At 47.1% G+C, this 16040-nt stretch overlaps 1 protein-coding gene and 1 long non-coding RNA gene across 2 annotated transcripts in view; both read right to left on the bottom strand.

Annotated features, from left to right (window-relative positions):
• The window catches only part of PPFIBP1 (PPFIA binding protein 1), a 106339-nt gene that overhangs the window by 22537 nt on the left and 67762 nt on the right, over positions 1-16040 (bottom strand).
• On the bottom strand, positions 1468-8723 carry LOC309379056. Its single transcript, XR_014172327.1, has 2 exons — positions 8077-8723; positions 1468-1573 (listed from the first exon to the last, which is right to left on the bottom strand). It is a non-coding gene; the product is annotated as an uncharacterized lncRNA (long non-coding RNA).

The following is a 16040-nucleotide window of genomic DNA, read 5'->3' as shown; positions in this document are numbered from 1 at the left end:
TCCACTTGTGCAACAGGAATTTCCCCTCCCTCTCTCCCCTCCCCCATAATCTGGTCCAGAGGGTTGGAGAGGGGGGATCCTCAGAACTGATTTGGTGGCATGTACTGGGGCAGGATGAACAAAAGCCATTATCTAAATAGGTACCGTATTTTTCGCCCTATAGGACACACTTTTCCCCCTCCAAAAATGAAGGGGAAATGTATGTGCGTCCTATGGGACGAATGCAGGCTTTCGCTGAAAGGCTTCAGGAAGCTCTGTGCAACCCTCGGGAGTCCGGCACGACTTTGCGCCGGTCTTCCAAGGGCTGTGCAGAGCTGCCTGCAGTCCCGGGCTTCGCGCAGCTCTGCACAGCCCTAGGAAACCCGGCACGAAGTCGCGCTGGGCTCCCGAGGACTGTGCAGAGCTGCCTGCATTCTGAAGCCTGGGGCGCGACTTCCCGCCGGGCTCCCTCGGCTTGTGGATAGCAGGCTATTCTCGGAGGTGGGGTTAGGGGAAGCTCAGGCTTCTCCTGCGCCAACCCCACGCCTGGGGGGGGGGGGAATAAAACTTTTTTTCTTTATTTCCCCCCCAAAAAACTAGGTGCATCCTATGGGGCGGTGCGCCCTATGGGGCGAAAAATACGGTACTTGCATCAGATAAATTTGTTACTTAGCTTCACTATACCTATTCCTGTTAGTAACAATACCAACAGCAGCACAATAGCTATGTGATGCATGATGCAGGACTAGTGCACTTGTTACCCATCCACGTTCCAGTCATTTTTTCACAGTAAGTGTCCTTTCCTGTGGTGTAACTCACAATACACCATGGCCACACAGGCCTTGTTTACATTTACATAACCGTGGAAGTGCACCCCTCCTGCCGTGTGGGCCAAACAAGCCATGGAAAACTGGACTTTTTTTATTCAAACAAACCCATTGAAATAAACTGGAAATGAGGAAGCTTAAAAGGAAGCAACTGAGACATCACCAGCTAGTTAAAGCAGCTTGCTAGAGCATGTTATAAACGCCAGCCAATGATAACCAGTGGACAAATACACTGAATGAATGAGTTAAGATAGCACTGGACCATCCACAAGTGATTTGCCATTGCTTTTCCACAAGCTAAGCTCCTGTCTAAGCAATATATAGAGAGATTTCAAAGAGGGCTTCTGCACCCCACATATTGATTTCCTGGCCCAGATCTACACAACTTTCACAGGCACAGAGGTCTCTGTTAGCAAATATTTCTCTAGTTAGTGTTCAATGTGAGCGTTCCACTGCATATTTGCTGATTTGCACCATCAATTAAATTATCAGAAAAGGTCAGTTGCACATAACTTCTTGGGGGTCTGGACAAGAGAAAGCTTTAGAAAGCTTTGTGCTGCATAAAAACGACAAAAGGCTGATCTTTACAGTTAAGGGCAAAAAGGGGTTATTGAAAACCTTGTATATAACTTTTGCAAAGAAAAGATTATATTCCAGAATCTTTTTTACTTCTCTCAACAGGTATTTATTTATCTAGCATGGCAATACATATGTTTATGCTGACTACTTTGTACACACACATCCAAATAAAATATCATTTATAGCACCTGTCAGGGTTTCTGGGAGAGAGGAGGAGATGACAGAGGAGACGGAGAGCGAGTGGGAGGAGGGGCAGAAGGATGAGGAAGAAGATGACGGAATTCTGAGGGAATCCACGAGTCTGAGCAGCGAGTCAGAGGATTCTCAAAAGGGGGTTACCTTAATCAAGCAAAGGGGAGGAGAAGGGAGAAGCGGAGAGGAGCCCAGTGGAAGACAGAGGAAGCAAGAGACGTCTCAGCCGGAACGGAGTAAAGGGGGTGGAGTCGTCAGCCTCTCGGAGGGAGCAGGATTAGGAGAGAACAGAGAGAGGGGGTTGGAGCAGGGTGTTCAGCCGGAAAGGGTGGAGAGCAGAGCAGGGGGTGGTGTAGCGGTCGAAAGAAAGGTCAGCAGCAACGTACGCGCGCCAAGTTCAAACGTAGAGGCGCGCGGAAGTGGAGAGAGCTCAGGGGAGGAGCCCGGCCCTAAAGCCAGAAAGAGGGGGGAAGAGGCGGCAGAGGATTCAGCCTCAGGCGAGTCACGGAGAGAGGGAACCCAGGGGGGCAGGAAGACCCTGCGGAAAAGAAAGGAGAGGAAGAGGTGGTCTAGAGCCAGGCTATTAAGTTGGTGCGGAAGAGGGGAGGAGTCAGAGGGGACTTCAGCGGTCTAACGTGGCAGACGTACGGCCACAATGCTGAACTGTATGAGAAGCAGAAATCTTCAATAAACTTTTCCTGTAAATAAGCTGCAACGGAGTGAGGTCTCTTGTGAGCTGGGACCAGTCCTGGGTGGCCGTGACAGTAAGTCCCCTCTCAGAAAGCAAAATTTTTTTTTTTTTTGCGAAGCTCACGAACGGGAGCAGCCATGAGCGCTGAGGAGCAGCTGGTTGCATTGCGGAATCAGGTTACCGCTCTCACATCGGCAGTCATTGCTTCGCAGAAGAAGAATGACGACTTGGAGAAGACGTGCCAGGATTTGCAGGCAAGGTGGGAGCGCGCGGACAAGGCGGGGGCCCCAGGATCCAGAGCGGAGGGCATTGCGCTTGGACGAAGGGGGGGTGCCCTAGTTCCGCATTTTAATGGCAACTTGCAAGACTATCCCAATTTCAGAGCGGACGTTGTATATGCACTGCACTTACTCCGTCACGATTTTAAAGATGAGGAGGAGAGAGTGGGGTTCATTGTTTCGCACCTGCATGGGGAGGCCAGGGCTTGGCTACGCAATTTGTGGCGCGAAGATGGACCGGCCCGTCGCGATTCAACTGCGTTCATCAAAGCGATGGATTCTTGTTTTCAATCCTCTGTGGATGTGGACATTGCGCGCCGTCAAATGCACGGGCTGAGGCAGGGGAAAGCGACTGTGCGCCAATACCACTCTAAATTTTTTGCATTGCTCACCGCCTTAGATTGGCCAAAGGACAGTAAACCGGTCAGAGATCTTTTTTGGGAGGGATTGAGCCCCCCCATCAAGGATGAGATCGCTAGGGGGGACAGACCCCAGACCCTAGAAGACGTGGTGCAACGGGCTTTAGCTCTTGGAATTCGACATGAGGCGCGTCCGTGGCACGAGGAGGACGGGCCCCAAGCGCGTGCGCAAGCAAGGACTCTCCCTTTTGAGCACAGGGACTTCAGCCGTGCGCACCCCTCGCCAATGGGGAAGGACAGAGAGGAGCCAATGGAGATTGGTGGTGCTAGGGCTCAGAAGCCATCCCAGAGCCCTGTCCCTGGTGCAGCCAAAGCGAAGCCTCCTAGAGGAACCAGGAAGTGTTACATCTGTGACAGTGCGCACCACATGGCGAAAGAGTGCCCCCAGAGGCTCCAGAAGCACACTGCAGCGCTGGCAACTGTAACAGCAGAGGTGCAACCAGGGGAGCAGCTTCAGGGAAACGACAGTGCCTGGCTGGAAGCAGAGCTACTGGGGCTCAGCCAGGCGGATCTGTAGACAAGCCCCCAGCATCACTGCAGAGCGTGGACCCTTTGCCTCCCAAACCGGCAGTTCTGCTCACAGCAACACTCCAGTTGCCTGATGGGAGACTCCTCGAGGTTCCAATAACGATCGATTCGGGAAGCAACGCCGACTTCATGGGACTGCAGTTCGTTAAGCAGCACAACATGGCGCTCCTGCCTGCAACGACGCCTCTGAACGTGGTCACGGTGGACGGCAGGGAGTTGCTGGGGGGGCAAGTGGTGCAGCAAACCCCTCCCATGATGATGCAGATTGGCAACCATCGAGAGCTTATTAGTTTCAATGTCACCCACTTATCGGACACACCCATCGTGTTAGGCATGAGTTGGCTGGAGAGGCACAGTCCCGCGGTTGCGTGGTACCAGAGGCAGATCAACTTTTGTTCATCGTATTGTGCTCAGCATTGCTTTCAGACCGATCAGGGAGGAGAAGCTGAGCAGCCATTGCATCTGGGTATGGTGCAAACAGTGCCTCACAAGTACCAGGAATTCTTGGAGGTTTTCTGTGAGAAGGAAGCTGACAAGTTGCCGCCTCATAGACCTTACGACTGCGCGATTGATTTAGTGCCAGGGGCGCAATTGCCTGCTGCCAAGCTGTACTCCATGTCGGAGGACGAAATGCAAGAGCTTCGGGAGTTCATAGACCATAACCTCAAGCGAGGTTTCATCCAGGAATCTAAAGCAGCGGGAGGCAGCCCTGTTTTCTTTGTGAAGAAGAAGGACACGCCCCAAAAAAGGCTTATAGTGGATTACAGGTTCATCAACAGCTTGACTAAGCCCAAAGCTTTCCCCATGCCCAAGATTGACGACCTTTTAGCGACCGTCAGGAGGGGCAAGATTTTCACCAAGCTGGACCTACGTGGAGCTTACAATCTCATCCGCATCCGGAAAGGGGATGAGTGGAAGACCGCCATGTTCACCCCTCTGGGCACATACGAATACAGAGTCATGCCTTTCGGCCTCCAAAATGGCAGCCACGTTTTTCAAGCATTTATGCACCACGTGCTAGCAGGTCTCCTCTACAAGAAGTGTGTCTGCTTTCTCGACGATATCCTGATTTTCTCGGAATCGCCGGAGGATCACGATAAGGACGTGAGGGAGGTCCTGCAGAGGCTGAAGGAACACAGGCTGTACGCCAAGTTGGAAAAGTGCCAGTTTGATGTCAGAGAGGTTGATTTCCTTGGCTACAAGTTGTCCGACGAGGGACTGGCCATGGACAGGGCTAAGGTTCAAGCGCTGTTGGACTGGAAAAGCCCTCGAAATCGGAAAGAGGTCCAGAGGTGCATCGGCTTTGCCAATTTTTACCGCAAGTTTATTAAAGGTTTTGCGAACGCGACGGCGGCGATCACTGACACCCTCAGTTCCAAGAAGAAGAAGTTCGTCTGGACCGAACAAGCGGAGCGGTCCTTCCGGACGCTTAAAGGTCTTTTCGCCTCCGAAGAGCAGCTGCTCCACGTGAATCCCGGCAGACCCATGCGGGTAGAGACCGATGCGTCAGATAGAGCGGTTGGGGCCGTTCTTTTGCAAGAGGATTCACAAGGCAACTGGCGACCGGGTGCGTTCTACTCCCGGAAGCTCAGCAAGGCGGAGCGCAATTATACCATATGGGACAGGGAGTTGTTGGCCATTCATGCAGCTTTCAAAGCGTGGCGACACTTCTTGATAGGAGCCAAGCACACGGTGCAGGTCCGCACGGATCACAAGAACTTAGAGTATTGGCGGACGGCTAAGTTGCAGACCCAGCGACACATGCGCTGGGCGGAGTTCTTTGCGGATTTCGACTTCAAAATAGAATACATCCCAGGAGACTCCAATGTTATTGCAGACGCGCTGTCCCGAAAGCCGCAATACTTGGAGGAAGCAGCTCCAATCGCAGCAAAGCACATTTTCGCACCGCAGGCGTGGACGTGCGCTACCATCGCAGTCGACCTGGACGCGGTGCGACGCGCGTTGCAAAGGGATCAGTTTGCACAGTCTAAGATGGAGGAGCTACGCGGAGGGTCGCGACACACCGATGAGTTTCAATTACAAGATGGACTTTTGACTCGTAAGGGTGCCCTTTACGTGCCCACCGACGATCTTCGAGCCAAGGTTCTGCAACAGTTGCATGACGCCCCTAGTGCAGGCCATTTCGGCAAAGAGAAGACGATGGAGTTGGTGGCTAGAGACTTTTGGTGGCCCCAGATGAGAGGAGAGGTGGCGGACTACGTCGCCAGGTGTGATATCTGCCAGAGGTCCAAACCGGTGCACCAGAAGCAGGCGGGATTGCTAGAACCGCTGGAGACACCGCAGCAACCATGGGAGAGGGTAGCGTTGGACTTTGTTACAGACCTGCCCAGCTCCAGAGGTAAGACGGCGGTGTTAGTGGTGGTGGACTTGTTCACCAAGATGGCGCACTTCATCCCTTGTGCCAAGGTGGCGACGGCAGAACAGACCGCAAAGCTCTTCATCGATCACGTCTTCAGAGTGCATGGACTTCCGCAGTCCGTCTTGTCCGACAGGGGGCGCCAGTTTGTTTCCACTTTCTGGCGAAAGCTTCTGGGCATCTTGCACGTCAAAATCAACCTGACATCGGCGAGGCATCCACAAACCAACGGTCAAGCGGAGAGGGTCAACGCGATCATGCAGCAGTACCTGCGGTGCTACGCCAACCAGCGACCTGCGGCGTGGGTGGACTATCTGCCGATGGCTGAATTCGCCTACAACAACACGAAACACGCTTCCACCGGGGTGACGCCTTTCTTCGCGAACAATGGCCGTCATCCCAGAACCTTCCCGAGATTTGCGGCACCAGGAGGGGGGGGGCCTCAAGATGCCGACCAGTTTGCAGCGGAGTTGCAAGAGGTGCACGAGGAGCTGCGGAGACATTTGGAGCTGGCAAAACAGGCGTATAAGGTGCAGGCCGATAAGCACAGGAGGGCGGGAGAGGACATCCAGGTTGGGGACTGGGTGTGGTTAGCAGCCCACGCGATGCCGGCCAGGTCATTGGCCAAGAAGAAGTTAGGACACAGGCAGCTAGGGCCATATCAAGTTGAGGCTAAGATCAATCCGGTGGCTTTTCGTCTAGCCCTTCCGGAAGGTTCCAGGGTGCACCCGGTCTTTCATAGGTCGGTGCTCACTCCCTACAAAACCCCACACAGGTTTCAAGAGTCAGGAGCACCCCCGGAGCCACGTAGGAGGGCGCCTGAGAGGGGGGAATCGCCAAGACCAGGACCTCTTAACGAGGTCACAGAGATACTGGACTCGAGATGGGGGGAGGAGGGAGTTGAATATTTTCTCGCCAGGGAGGGCACACCAGCCGCTGCTAATAGTTGGGTGCCAGGCTACGAGTTAGACGAACCCCTTTTGAAAGAAGAGTTCCATGCACTTTTCCCACATAGACCCATGCCAGCTGAGTACTTTGATGACTGGCTTTTCACACCCACATTGTCAGATAGCACGTTCAGGGGTTTCTCTTCCCCCGAGGAAAGAACACCAGAATCAAGCCCGCCCAGGGGATCGTGCTCGGGGGTGGACACGGAAACCCCTTATTGGTGGGAGGAGCAGCCAGAGGAGGAATGGCGTAAGAGGTGGCTGATAGGTCCTTGGCGGGCAGCACCGGAGGAAGTAGCGATGGAAGCAGAGACTGAGAAGCATTTGGGGGAAGAACCCGACTTCGAATACGCTTACACAGAACTGCCAGCAGAGAACATTGACGTAGACGACCTGTATCCTGAGCCTACCCCCGAAGAGCCGCAGTTTCCACAACCGGTCCCCGGCGAGCGGGAGGGGGGAAGGGGGGGCTTCGAGGGGGGGATGGATGTCAGGGTTTCTGGGAGAGAGGAGGAGATGACAGAGGAGACGGAGAGCGAGTGGGAGGAGGGGCAGAAGGATGAGGAAGAAGATGACGGAATTCTGAGGGAATCCACGAGTCTGAGCAGCGAGTCAGAGGATTCTCAAAAGGGGGTTACCTTAATCAAGCAAAGGGGAGGAGAAGGGAGAAGCGGAGAGGAGCCCAGTGGAAGACAGAGGAAGCAAGAGACGTCTCAGCCGGAACGGAGTAAAGGGGGTGGAGTCGTCAGCCTCTCGGAGGGAGCAGGATTAGGAGAGAACAGAGAGAGGGGGTTGGAGCAGGGTGTTCAGCCGGAAAGGGTGGAGAGCAGAGCAGGGGGTGGTGTAGCGGTCGAAAGAAAGGTCAGCAGCAACGTACGCGCGCCAAGTTCAAACGTAGAGGCGCGCGGAAGTGGAGAGAGCTCAGGGGAGGAGCCCGGCCCTAAAGCCAGAAAGAGGGGGGAAGAGGCGGCAGAGGATTCAGCCTCAGGCGAGTCACGGAGAGAGGGAACCCAGGGGGGCAGGAAGACCCTGCGGAAAAGAAAGGAGAGGAAGAGGTGGTCTAGAGCCAGGCTATTAAGTTGGTGCGGAAGAGGGGAGGAGTCAGAGGGGACTTCAGCGGTCTAACGTGGCAGACGTACGGCCACAATGCTGAACTGTATGAGAAGCAGAAATCTTCAATAAACTTTTCCTGTAAATAAGCTGCAACGGAGTGAGGTCTCTTGTGAGCTGGGACCAGTCCTGGGTGGCCGTGACAGCACCCATTTATGCTAACTGCTTGGCTGAATCATGAGTGTTTTATATTATTCTTCCCTCCCTCAATCCCGTAAAAATAATAAAAGAATACTCTTCTAACCAGCAAAGTGATGATGATGATGATGTTCATCCAGCTTCCATTTACATCAGCGTTAAGAAATGAGAAGTTGATGTTGCTCATATGTGCAAGTTAGTGTATAATTCACTTAATATTTGTGCATTTGCACTCGCCCTTCTTTGATTCTCTAGTCACAATTTTACCCCTTGCATTTTATTGCGACCAGTGTGTGCCATTATACAAGGTTTGCAGTGTTTTTTATACAAATGTGAGGCTGCTGGCAGGTGATCTCCTTAATTCATAAATACATTTATTCACAATTAATGGCAAAGTAATTGTTCTACCAGGCATGCTATCTGCATTTATTCAAAAGAGCCCAGACACCAAGGTGGCCATGAACAAATTTGTGGAGTCCATGTTATTAAGGACAGTCAGTCCACACCTGTATATACTGTATTGGCAAATCTCTTTGGATTAAACAGAAACCACAATCTGATAAAATTTTTGACAACTGTAAATAAATGTGTGTGAAAAAGTGCATACTTTCAAGGATCAGCACTGGTTTATGAAATCAAACTGAGGGCCAGTCTATACATGATACAATCACTTGCTTGAATGTCCCCCATGGTGGTTGTTTTTTAAAAAAGATTCCTTGCAAACAAAAAGCTAGCATGTCAGGAAGCAGGCAAGGCCAATCTGCACATTCAGCTATATATTGTTGTACAGTTTTCAACAACAGCTCATAACAGCTGAGCACACACCAAACACCCAACTTTAAAACTCCTGCAAAGGTCTCTGGATTACTATTTTCAAACTTTTGAAGTACTGAATTTGAAAAGAATTGCTTACAATGTAGATGTCAGACAACATCTCCGAATGTTTGCCACATCATCATTTTATGCAGTTACTAAATTAGTCGTACAATTTCAGGGTGATGGTGAACTGGAAAGAGAGAGACACTCACACACACAACACAAGAGTCAGGTGTATTCTGCTGAAAGCATCAGCAACCATTTTTTGACCGGCTAATCTGAATTTTACAAGTTTTTAAAAAGTCAATACAAGTTGTGTTTTACAAAAAACCAAGTACTATATAAATATCTGTCAATATGTTATATTATGGTCAAATATACTTAAAAGGCAAGATTCCATATCTGAATTCAATACTGTAAAATAAAGTGAATTCGCTAATGCTCCTTTTGGTATAAATTTAAAGAACACTTCCATTGCTGCATCAAGTGAGAGAGAGAAAATGGATCTTTCTAAAGGCTGTTCCTCAGTCTCAAAATTTTAAAATGTTATTAAAATCCTATTTTAATGCTGGAAAAGGGACAGCTCAGAGATTTTTCTTAATGATGAAAAAAATCTCAATTTTTATAACTCATTCCTAATGTAAGAATGGAGGCATCACTTGGGGGGGGGAGGCACAAGTCATTTATACGATCAGTCTGACTTCTCCAGTAACCAGCTGGTTTTCAAACTGGAATTCCTCTCTTTTAAAAAAAAGTAATCAACTTACACTACAATATAAAATTCTGATTTGTATGTACTCAATACATTTTTTTTCTTTTAATAAAAATTGTATAAAAATAAGACAAGAAGATTTTGATTTTGTGGATTATATGAGCACTGGTTTAGCCACCAGTGAATACTCTAGTTATTTACTTTTGAGCAATTTGTTCAAACAGGAAACCAGGATTTCCAGGATTAGTTTTTTGCCCTGCTGAAATATATACAATGGATGCCAATTCCAGAGGTCTCTAGTTGAATGGTTTTCTTTTCTTTTTGTATTACTTCAAGAAAAGTATGAACAGAGCTTTCTTTAAGGCGGCACGTGCCCGTCTGCTGCACAGCTCCCTCATTCCCCCTGCCACCACCTCGCCATCGCCACTTGCCCACCCACCCGCACCTTTGCCGCTTCCTTCTCCGCTACCTCCTCCCGAGGCTGCAGGCATGGCTCCCGGAGGTGCTTTGGCACAATGCTTACTATCGCCAAAGTGCCTTCCAGGAAGGTGCCTGGCGAACATAAAAAGGTCGCCTCAGAGTAGAGGTGCTTTGGCACAACCTTTTTACAATTGGGAAGCACCTTCCTAGAAGGCGCTCTGGCTCCAGCCTTGGGAAGAAGTGGCCGAGGAGGAAGGGAGAGAGTGGGTAGGTGGCGGTGGAGAGGGGGCATGTTTAAAAAAAAAAACACTGAGTAAGAGAAATACAGATATATGATATGGCACAGCTCTGTGAAGGAACATTACAGCAGCAGAGTCATATTAAATATGATACTTGAAACATGTCACAAGTTTCAATACGAGAAAAAATATACACAGGAGGAAAATATACATATTTCCCCCACTGGTGTGGATCTTATGGCAACTTTAGAATTGGCAACTCTTCTTATTGTCTCCCAGGAAAATATCACTTCTAACAAACAGAAGCAAAAGCGACCTTCAGTCTCCATCGCATCTAACAGTGGCACTCTGAGGATTATCAGAAAGCAGAAGCGTCCAACGCCGACACTGTCACACATTTGAATCCTCATCAGTTATGCTGGCACTAGGGGAGCAAGTAGCAAAGTCTTTGAACATTTCATCTTCTTTTAACATGTACTGGAAACAGAAGAAAGGCAAGAATTGGGGAACATTGACTGAAACTCAAGAGCCAAAAAACATCAATGGATTGCACATCTAGCAGCAGGCAGACAAGGGGGCACCGTTCTCTGAGGGCAATGAGGGAGACCTGGGTTACATGACACACTGAAAGCACATGCTCTGCGTGGACAGTCTCAGGCAACAGCAGGGAGAAGGTCCCAGACAAAAGGGGTGCTGCCAAAGAGACAAACAACAACCTAGATCAGTGGTGTCCAAAGAGGGCCAGATTTGATGAAGTGAAGGGCAGTGAGGACCGACCAAAGGGCCAACCAAAGTTATTGACAGTTATTGACCTTTTTTTTTTAGGATTGAAGCTGTTGTTTTTTTCCTGATTTTACCCCAAAGTCATTGATCTTTTTTTAGGATTGAAGAGATGGAACAATGGTTTGGTGCAGTCAAAGTATAGTGGGCAATTGTGGACTACAGTGGAACCTCGGGTTATGAACTTAATTCATTTCGGAGGTCTGTTCTTAACCCAAAACTGTTCTTAACCTGAGGCACTCTTTTGCTAATGGGGCCTCCTGCTGCTACTGCACCGTTGGCGTGCAATTTCCGTCCCCATCCTGGGGCAAAGTTCAGAACCCCAAACTTCCAGGTTAGCGGAGTTTGTAACCCGAAGCATCTGTAACCCGAGGTACCACTGTAAATGGATCAATTATTTGCATAGAAGACAAAATCATGAAGGTGCTGAGAAGTGTGTCACAAAGCTTAAGAAGCCTCAAAGAATTCTGAAGTTTTCACTGGGGAAAGCTATGACTCACACCAATTTAAATTTGCAGTGAATATTTGCCTCACCAGTGCATTATATAGTGTGTGTGTGTGTGTGTGTGTGTGTGTGTGTGTGTGTGTATTCAGTGATGGAACTTGGCAGGATGTGGTTTTTGATGACAAGTACAGATGCTACACAGAAGCACAAAGAAGAGAACACTGAGAAGTACATGAGTTCTCCAACAGCCTTGGCTCTCCCTTTCCTAAAAAGGACACTTCTGTACCTCAAAGAACTAGTGGAATGCCTTAAGATACAGAAATGGATAATCAGCACCTTAAGGGTAAAGGATGTCTGCTATATATCTGAGTAAGTATGGCTATCAGCCAGCACTAAGCTGGTACTCACGGGGCTTTATCTGGGGATGATCATCTTGCTGCATTTTATTCTTAAATATTTTAGATTATGAACTGGTCTGAGAGAAACTCATAGCACAAACATGTGGATTTCCAGAGAGGTGGTGGCCATTGCACTCCTCCTTGAGCCTAAACTCAGGCTCAATGTCTGCTCCATTCCATTCCAGACAAACCATGTGCTGTATATCCAAGAACAAACCTTGGTTACAGGTCATGGTTTGTCTAGAGAGGGGCAAACTACAAACGCAGGTCTGGACAACAAGCTAAGCCAAACTATGACTTGGCTTGCAGCAGTGCCACAGCAGCTGCAGAACCAGAGGAAGAGCAAAGCAGCAGTGATCTCCTCCCCAGGAGTCTTCATGCGTTTGCACTGAGCAGTTGTTTATCCTAGTGTTATGCAGTAACCAGTTTACAATCTTTTTTTTGAAATATATATATATATATATATATATATATATATATATATATATATATATATTATATATATATATAATGTTAGCATGCACTGAGCTTTGGGGTGGGACAGATACATAAAATGGAAATAAATCATTTTCACTGGGCATATGCTTTGGTAATAGATACATTAATAATGACATGAATGAAGGCTGCTTTGAAATTGTCTGCTTATACACTCCTTATTTCTCATATTCTGGAACCAAACTCAGGAAAGTCTCTTTACTGTGGATGGACTGTGCGTCTACATGTCCATCTGACAGCATACTCCAGCATGCATCATTGCAAAGCATTCTGGTGTGTACTCCTGACTCAGATGCAGTTTTTCCAACTTGGCTGGGCACCATTAGACTCTATGCTAAATGGATTATTCAAAGGAGATTGTTCAAAAATCAGTCTATCACTAAGATGCAATCTCCAAGCCACCAACTGAACACCTTTGCCATGTACCCTACCACTGAGAATCTCTGTATTGGTCCGAAAGTAAGACTAGCAACATTTTAGGGTGTGTCCATTATATTAATTATAAGGGCTTACAGTCAAATTGTTGATGCCTTCAGAAAATGCCCCTATTTGCCTCACGGTACCTTCTGAATCTTCCATCTACAAGAAAGAAATAGTTAAGGTAATAATTCATGTAAATTCTTCCCTTTTCAAACAAGTGTGTTAACACATACAAATACAACATTAGGCTATAGCAGAACCCTAGAAGGGAACTAGTCAGTTGAACACTTTATTGTAATGTAGGCAATGTTTGGATAAGGAGGTGAGGCTAAGAGAAGACTCTGGGAGAGTGTGCAGAGTACCAGCATCAGCCTAGTTGGTAGCTCAGCTGCATCAGCCAACTCCACAGTCTCTGCTCCTATTGGAGAAACCAGATAGTTGAACACAAATTTATGGCCTTGCCTTTGACCGCTCAGATGTTAAACAAACAAAGAACTCAACAGATGCAGCAGCAGCAGCAGCAGCAGTGCAGGCCAACAAGGAAGACAGAGACCAAGAAAATACTGTACCTAGTTGTTTAATAATTTCACATTAAGAGCGCCCCACAAAAAAACTTAGGCAGAAGCAAGCACTGATAAGGGAAGAGAAACCACCTGCACCACAGTACCTTTTATAAGCTTTGAGGGAGAGACGGGGAGCTGAAGAAAAGAGATGGCTGCTGCAAGGGGAGGAAGGCTAAGTGTCAGAATGTCATGAGCAAGAGGTGAGCAGGAAAATGCCACAAAGGTTGAAGGTGGAGCTTGAGGAACTGCATAGGGGGAAAAGGGCATGCAAGTTCAACTAGAGGATGAGCCAACCTGAGAGGAAGTATGGTGATGTGGACACAATATAGGACTAGGACTGGAAAGACCTGGCTTCAAATTGCTGCTCAACCATAAAGTCCTCTGGGTAGCCTCAAACCACTCAGTCTCTGTCACAGTTGTTATGAGGGTAAAATGGAACACTTCCCCCACAAAAAATGCACACACCCCTGTGGTCGTTAGCAAAATGAGAGACCAGTAATGTAAAGAAAAAACTCTCAATTACGCCAATAATTCTGACTGTGGAGAAGGCTGAAATTCAGGTTTCTCCTGTTGGTTGATAGCTAAAATCTAGATGCCCCTAAAGAAGCCCTGAACTGGTTTATCAAGGGTTAGATAACAGTTTTTAAGTACTAGTACGTTACAAGACTGCTAAACACAAACTGCAGAATATGAAACTATCAGGAGGAGGGGGAGCACATGCATACGGAAAAACCAATTGTTTCAACTTACTGCAACAACCATTACCTGCTCCAGTCTGTCCAGATCGTCCTCATCATACACTCTGATATCTAAAGCAGGCTTCATCCCTTTCTTTGATCCCATTCCAGATGCCTGTCCCAAATCCATCGAACAAACATACTCTTCCCCATCTTCCTGCTTCTTCTTCCTTAAATTTCCAAAATTACTAAAAGCAAGTTTCTTTGGCTGAAAAATAAAGACCAAAAAAACTGCTATGAAGTCAACAACCAGATAATTTATTTTCCTGATGACATATCTAAAATCTTTTAAAATCTATAATAAAGGCACCAAAACAATCAAGAATTCCTCAAACATATATTCTCGCAGAAAGCTGGTTGGAAAAATTGGAGCAAGATTTCCACATAAAACAGAATATAGGATAAAAAAATTAATCTATCATGTTAATTAAGAAGATCCATATTTGACAATTTTGGCTTTGTGTGTGTGTGTGTAATTCACTGTTTGTATGTTTAGTTTTATTTGTACTTAAGCTCAAATATCTGAGCTTATGAAACTTCAAAGAAAGAGGTTTTTTCCCGAAAGGAGGTTACAAAAATGTTTGATGAAAACTAATTTAAAAATCTGTATTTGTAAAATGAGGCTTGTAAAAAGCCTATTGACTGTTTTCTGCATGGGCTCCTATCTACCTCTGGCCTCCCAGGAGAAGCTACTTAAAGAGGTGGTTGCTGCTTTTCTTTCATGGACAATGATGCACGACATATGACTAACACAGCAGATGGGCTACTAAAGATTTTGTCAAATAGGTTACTTACTTCTGTAAACTTGTTTTTATCTTTCAGTTTTCAGTAAAATTTGAACTACCTGACAAACCTTGCAAGCACCATTGAGACATTTTTAAAAAGATGCATCGCAAGAGGCCGACAGAATTCATATCAGTAATTTTTATAGTGAATAATGTAAGCCGATATCAAAGGCCTATAAAACACACCCTTAAGTGGCATGAATAACCTGCTATGAAAGAAAGAAAGAAAGAAAGAAAGAAAGAAAGAAAGAAAGAAAGAAAGAAAGAAAGAAAGAAAGAAAGAAAGAAAGAAAGGTATAAAAAATAAAATAACTGTTAATGTTGTTTTGTAGAGAGGATATGTGGCAATGACATATATAAGAAATACTGTCTATGCTTTACCATGCAGCACCTCTCTACGAAACCAGGAAAACTACCATCATAGAGTCATAAAACTGTAGCACTGGAAGGGACCACAAGGGTCACCTGAGATTGAGAGTCTTATTCTCTACCAGTTGAGCTACCCCCTGTTCAGAGATTAAATCAAGCCAAGCCAAGTTCTTTATCACTCAACTCATTTTCTATTGGCCTCTTAAAAAGCACAACAATAGGAGGTAACACTCCAGACTAACATGCAAGTCTGTTCCATGTGAGAGTAGTGCTTCCAAGGCTCTCGCCGTACCTTCACTTTGGCTGTAGCTGTTAAAAGGACATAATCTGGAGATTCCATGGCTTCACGCTTTTGCTGCTGGGCCTCTTGACCAATCAGCAAATTAAAATGGGTTGCCAAGTGCCGCCTCAGGAGGGTCTTGTTGGGTGGGATGTTCAGCAGCTGAGCCATGGTCTCTACATTGAAACGAGGCTCCAAAACCTGCGGAGCAAAACCAGCATTTCAGAACCAAGATTTGTATTACATTTTGATTAAGCAATTTCCCCAACCATTTTAAAGATCTGAACCACTAAGAAAGGTATGAAAGGCATGAGTTGGTGGGTGGTTTTATTTTTGGGAGGGGGGGTTGGGGGACGACAACAACAAGGCCTGAATGTTTACAAAATACCTATGACACAATTGCCATGACTTTTAGAAAACCCTACCTAGGAACAAACAAACAAAACTGGAAACAAAAACAGGCATGACATTTCTCTTATAGCACGATTAGATTATTTATTTACTGCCTGTGTCTGA

Source organism: Podarcis melisellensis, assembly GCF_964234715.1.
Source record: "Podarcis melisellensis genome assembly, chromosome: 10".
Classification (NCBI taxonomy): domain Eukaryota; kingdom Metazoa; phylum Chordata; class Lepidosauria; order Squamata; family Lacertidae; genus Podarcis; species Podarcis melisellensis.
The sequence above is the reverse complement of the archived record's forward strand: the minus strand, read 5'-3'. Positions and strand labels throughout refer to the sequence as shown.